Source organism: Mobula birostris, chromosome 5, assembly GCF_030028105.1.
Source record: "Mobula birostris isolate sMobBir1 chromosome 5, sMobBir1.hap1, whole genome shotgun sequence".
Classification (NCBI taxonomy): Eukaryota; Metazoa; Chordata; class Chondrichthyes; order Myliobatiformes; family Myliobatidae; genus Mobula; species Mobula birostris.
Window position 1 is genome coordinate 62,939,383 of NC_092374.1, and position 6,000 is coordinate 62,945,382.

The 6,000-nt window shown below is 41.4% G+C and overlaps 1 protein-coding gene across 4 annotated transcripts in view; it reads right to left on the bottom strand.

Annotated features, from left to right (window-relative positions):
• Positions 1-5,994, bottom strand: part of lpar1 (lysophosphatidic acid receptor 1) — a 107,051-nt gene extending 101,057 nt beyond the window's left edge. For 2 of the 4 annotated variants that reach the window (XM_072258155.1, XM_072258151.1), the window contains exon 1: positions 5,556-5,994. The gene's annotated coding sequence lies outside the window, so the exon portion shown is untranslated. Of the gene's footprint in view, positions 1-4,324; positions 4,626-5,435; positions 5,526-5,555 lie in introns of those variants that run through there. The other 2 variants (XM_072258154.1, XM_072258152.1) reach the window with 2 other exon arrangements.
• Between the last annotated feature and the right edge of the window lie 6 nt (positions 5,995-6,000).

The window sequence follows — 6,000 nt, forward strand, 5'->3', positions numbered from 1 at the left end:
ATTATGCATTAAAGTGTACCAGTAGCGTTAGAGTAACAACTAAACAGGCAGGATGAATGTCCAGATATAGAGATATATAATGAGACAATTCATAGAACCAAAATACAAAGTAGCGATCATTTGAGGAAAATTACAGCTGCCATTTTCCAAAAGAATAACCCTGCCAAAAGGAGAAAATTACGGTTTACTGTTGATTTCCAGAAGCCGGCTATTCCCCAACCCACAGACTTGCATTAATTATAATATTTACATTAGAACTGTATCCATCACAGCTTAAAATACAGGCTTGTGCACATTTAGCCGGCATTCAAGACACCAGTAATTGAATAAACCTGTGCTTCATCATCGTAACACTAGCTGAACACAACGCGACGATGTTATGGATTTGTTAATACACAAATGTTCATTTATTTCTATCGCTCATTCAGTCTTAAGGAAACCAAATGGGAGTCGCAGGATGTGATTCTGGTGGGCGAAGCAGTGGGGGAAATTGCGCTTGACGCTGCAGCGGGGGACAGGAACGTCGCTCGCCAACTGCTGGACTGAAAGTATGGAGTGATGCATTTGTAGCTGTCCCGGCACTTTATTAACACAGAACTCCATTAGCTATCGCCGGTGATTCACACTGACAGTCATCAGTTGCTGCTGGCGACAGCTTACAGATGAGAAGGGCCCAGTGGTCTGCCTGGAAGCTAGTCGTCTAGAAGCAGAAAGAATCATACACCTAGTGTTGCTGACTAGCACACTCCGAATTCCAAGACTGGGATAGCACGGTGCAGTGAAATGGGAAGTCAGGTACAAAGGTGTGAAGAAGGTTTCCTCCTCCAGCGGGTAACCCTGAAGTTCAAAATGAACCAAGTAACCTTGTACACAAGTCCCCAAAAGCCAACGTGCAAGTGAAGCAAGTAATTAAGATAGTGTTATATTTCTGTTAGCCTCTTATTGGAAGGGTAAAGACATTTTACTATAATTGTATAGAATCTTCACTAGTGTCATAAAATTTTGGTCTCATTACCTATATTTGTTAGAGGAAGCAGAATAAAGATTCACAAGACTGCTGCCTCAGATGGCAGGTTTGAAAATGAGTAATGAGTGAGAAGCTGAGCTTTCTGTTCTTTATAGCTTAAAAGAATGAGGGGTGACATTGTAAAGGGTTAGAAGGCTTGATTGGGAATATATTTCTAGACTTCAGTAGAGGTCACAGTCTAAAAATAAATGATAAGCTAATCAGGACTGAAATTACATATTTCTTCAAAGAACAATGAATCTCTGGAATTCACTACCCAAGAATGGTTAAAGTTCAATCATCAATTGTATTCAAAACAGGTCAATGGATTTTTTTTTGATATCACAATAATTAAGGGATTTGGGGACAGAGCAGGAAAAAATGCTGATCTTTCTCAATGCCAATGATCTTGTTAAATAGTGAAGCAGATAGGGAACATATGTCCAACAGCCATTTCTATTTCTTATGTGCAAACAATGTTCAAAACAAAATTGAGATTACTTAATGCACAAAGTAAGCATTACATTTCATTCAAAAATTGCATTTGTATGTGTATACCTTACATTGAAAGATTTCCAATGTAATTAAGTACCATTTGTTAACCTGAGTTGATAATGAGCCACTTTTTCTTTCCTTTTGCGGTAAATGCAACCCATGAAGCTACTCCAATACCACAAGATTCTGTGAATTTAACCCAGTGACACAAGAACATATGTTCTTTGCAAGATAGTCTAAGACTTGTACAATGATAGCACAGGTAGTGAAGGTGCTACTGAATAAGTCTTGATGAAATGCTGCCACAGTTTTTGACATTTTAATTCTACCAGACTTTGCTCTTGCAGATGTTTAACTATGTTGCAGCCACATCAAATTGACAGCAATCAGGATCACTTCTAAATCCTTCGGAAAAGTCTCCAAGAGGATTTTATGATCACTTCATCAACGACCCAGTCAGAATCAGGTTAGCAATTTGAGTAAAGCCATAGAACAATAAAAATGGTAATTATAAAATTCAACTGTGCCACATTAGTTTATTAAATAGGAAAATGCAGCCCTCCCTACATGGAGCTCTTTATGGCAGCTGCTCCATACATCAGCCATGGTTCGCTGGGTAACACTCCTGCCTCTACATCAAGCCACACATCAGAGGTTTGGATACATCGGAAAGGCTGGTAAATCAGTGCAGCACTTTGGGAGAGCAACAGTCGAATAGGACACTTTTTCAATGCGGCATTAAGCCCAACCCCAGGCAGCCTTCTTAACGGGTTAAACAGACACGGCACAATTCAAACATGAGCTACTCTGAAAATACTTATTCCTCAAACAAGTTTTTTGTCGAATTCAAACATTTGCATAACAATAACCCCACACTCAAAATATATTAGTTGAAAAATCAGGTTTGAAATGCCTGAGGTCTAAAAGGTATAAAAGAAATAAAATTTCACTTCCCTCTTCAGTTCCCATTGTACTTAATTATTTTCAGATGCAGACCAGAAAAAAAATCATAAGACTTCTCCAATGAACAGTATCACAAATAATGGCTACATTGGAATGCAATTCCGCCAGGACACAGCATCTACAAAATGTAAGACCAGGAGGAAGCATCACTGTCATTATTTACGATCATAATTTAGGAATAGACTCAAACCTGCCAAATGCTGTCCTTAGCTACAATTGGTAACAACGACAAGGGTTTTGCAACCTGGGTCATTCACACATGCACTGTTAAACCCAGTGATCCCAAAACACCTAATTTATCGGTTTCTTGCATTGCTGAACTTCAGAGACCAGCTTGGCAAGGGATGAAGGAGAATGAAGGAGTTTAAAAATTTCCCAGTCTGTGACAGATTACACCAACTGCAGACTACACCAATTTAAATGAGGATTATAGGGGCGTGGTTAATTTAACTACAAGATTTAAAAGTTTAAGATCAGTTATGGGATTCACAGCTGAATGTCCCATCTCTATCCTAGCCAGCCACCCAATGTCATCAGCTGCATTTCAGGCAAAGGACTCCTCAGTGCAACACCTAATGCTGTTGAACTCCAGAATACTGAGAAATGTCTTCGACATCTGGGCAAGATAAATGCATTTGTGGAATACATACAGTTAAGAGATTAAGCTAGCAAGATCAAATCAATGCCAGATAAAACCCACAATTCTAAACTCTTGTATAGGGGTCAAAAATTATGTCTAGCTGAAGACAGCAATATTCCTCATCCCTTTAAGACACATTGAAGAATAATTATACATCTGCATGAAGAATTACTTAGATAACATACAGTTGCAAGTAGGAAAATTGCCTTTCTCAGAAGAGTTTGGAAGTTGCCACCATTGTAATTTTGTACTGTGGCATTTCTGTTAATGACACTTCATTTAAAAAGAGATGTGAGAGTTAAGTAAGAATTTAAATAGCTGCCAATTAAGATATACAAAGTGCCACCCACGTGTTCACTCTGTCAGTGCTCCTGCTGAGATCACAAGACAGGGTAATGACACTTCATAAGGCAGTGAATTATAACACCAAACCAAATGGAAACCTATGTTCCTGGGGTCTACACTCCAGGATTATTGCAGTTCATTGTATGTCTTTTTTTTCGCGTGACAAATTTCAGCTCCTTAACAAATCAAGTCCCAAGTCCTTATTAAAATAACCTTCATTTCCATAGCACCTTTAAAAGATTGAGCATTTCAAAGGCGATGCACAAACTCAACCTTATGGAGTCCAAAGTGGAGGTTGGTAGCAGTGTGAAAGGGGGAGGGGTGCAGGGCAGCGGATTAAAAACTGTCCTCAAAATTTTACAGTCGATAAACTTCTGTGGTATGAATATGAAAAGGAATTAATTAGCTTTGTTTTTGGTTGGCAGCGGACGGGTGGGGAAGAGGAGTGGAACTAATTTGACACCACACAAATAGTGGTCACAGGCACAAAGGGCCAAATAGTTCTTTAGTCTCTATGATTTAATGAATCCATTTATAACGAACCCTCCCAGGGCATGACATCATCGCTGGTTGGATGCGTGTCAAATCCATGGACAGCGACCACCTTCGTCACTGCAATCCTATCGCACCTTTATTAAAGTAAATTTAATCCTCAACGCCGAACAGCGAAATGATTTTCCTGGTATTCAGATTATTGTGTCATTAAGTAATTACGGATTTTTCTTCTTAGAGTTCAGATCTCAAAAGTGGTACGCAAAGTATATGTGCGTGTGACAGAATGCCAACTCTCCCAAACAAAACTGAGCAGTACGAAAGAGTAGCGCCGATTTAAGAAAGTATGGCACACGGTCATTCATTGCTACCTATTCTCGTACCTCCAGTTACAACTTCACCACCTGACCTCTGTGCGGCGGTACTCCGTAAAAAGCATTCATTGTGAATATTTAAACCAGGCACGGGACTTCTCTCAATACGTTGACGCGCTGTGTGAATGGCAGACCCGCTCCAGTGCCTCCGAACCAGAGGCTGCAAGCGAAAAGTAGCTCGGGTTGCCGTGCTTTGCAGCCCTACCGAAGCTTCCACCAAGGTCCTGCTAAAGTCAAGGACAGATTCGTCCTTTTCCCGAGGCTGCAGAACACTCAAATAATTTCTGCGTGTGCCGAAACTGGTCCTCGCAGAGTATTACATGACCTTAATGATACACGGGGGAGGGGGGTGGTTCCCCCGCGGGGTGGGGGAAGAGTATCAAGACATTCCAGAAATAAATAGAACTAAACTGAGCGAAAAGATACTATCGCCTCCTACTCCATTTACAGGTGAAGCTTCCAAATTTAAGGGTCACACTCATCGTTTCCTGCAATCTCTTCCCACTCGCCCTATCCTGTGAAAAACTGCCCCCCAAACACACCCACACACAAAGATACAGAAACCTACACTTAAGCTAGATGGAAGTCGCCTAATAAAACTTGTAAATCTGCACGGTTAGTTTTGCTCGGGTTAGATTAGGTAGGGAGGGACAGGCCAGCACTGATGGAAAACCGGCAGAGAGGGTTATAGAAGAAAGCCTGTGAGGCGAGTTAGGGTGCAAATCATCCAGAATCTAACTAAATACTGACGCGGTATAGCAGACGGCACATATTACCTCTCCCCCCCCCCACAAAAGACAAAACCCATAAGGATTGCCTGAAAGTTACAGTCCCCAGTGACCCTTTCACAAAGTGATAGTCAAGCATTCAATGGGGGCGTTTAATTTCCTCACAACCCGACCAAAAGGTGGACTGGGACACTTCTGAGCCACAGTAACAGAGCTAACCACACTCTGTTCAACCTACCCTTCCCACTCCATATGCAGCCCAGTATCAGTCCAAAATCCTAAAACAAAAATTTCCAATCCAATCCTTTGTTTCAAATCTTCTTACAAACTAAGTCAAATTGCCAACTGCGCAGGTATTAGAAGTCGGAAAAAAGCGAAGAAACCAAACTAACTTTGTCGACGTAAATCATTCCAGTTACTAGTGAAATAGAGGAAAAATCTCGAACTCGAAATTACAAAAAAAAAATTGGCAATATTAAAAACAGATCTCCAGTCTTCTGCAGGTACTGTACCTTGGGTCAGTCTCCTGCTGCTTTGAGTTCAGTTCAGTTGAGTGGCTTTCCCAACCAATTTCGTTCCTCTGATTGCAAATGAATAACTCAATCCAACATGCAATTCTGCAGCCTCAATACAAGCCGATGAAATATCATCTTCACACACCGAGAAAAGGAACTTTTAAAAAGTGGCTTTTTCTCGTTCTTATGGGACTTTGAGAAGTGGCTTCACAGAGGTGACCGTCTCCTTATGGTCTGTTTAAAGTCAGTAAATGCACCCCGTATTCCAGCGCAACTTTCGCCACCCGTTCAGACTTCAGGGTCTTTCCGCAGTAACTCGCTTGCCCCTCCACTTTCCTCTTCACTCATTCACTTGACTCCCCTGCCCCACACAACGTGCTAAGTTTTCCCTGCTCCGCTCGTTCTGCCCACTCCCCGACTCTGCGAAACCCGCCTCAGTCGG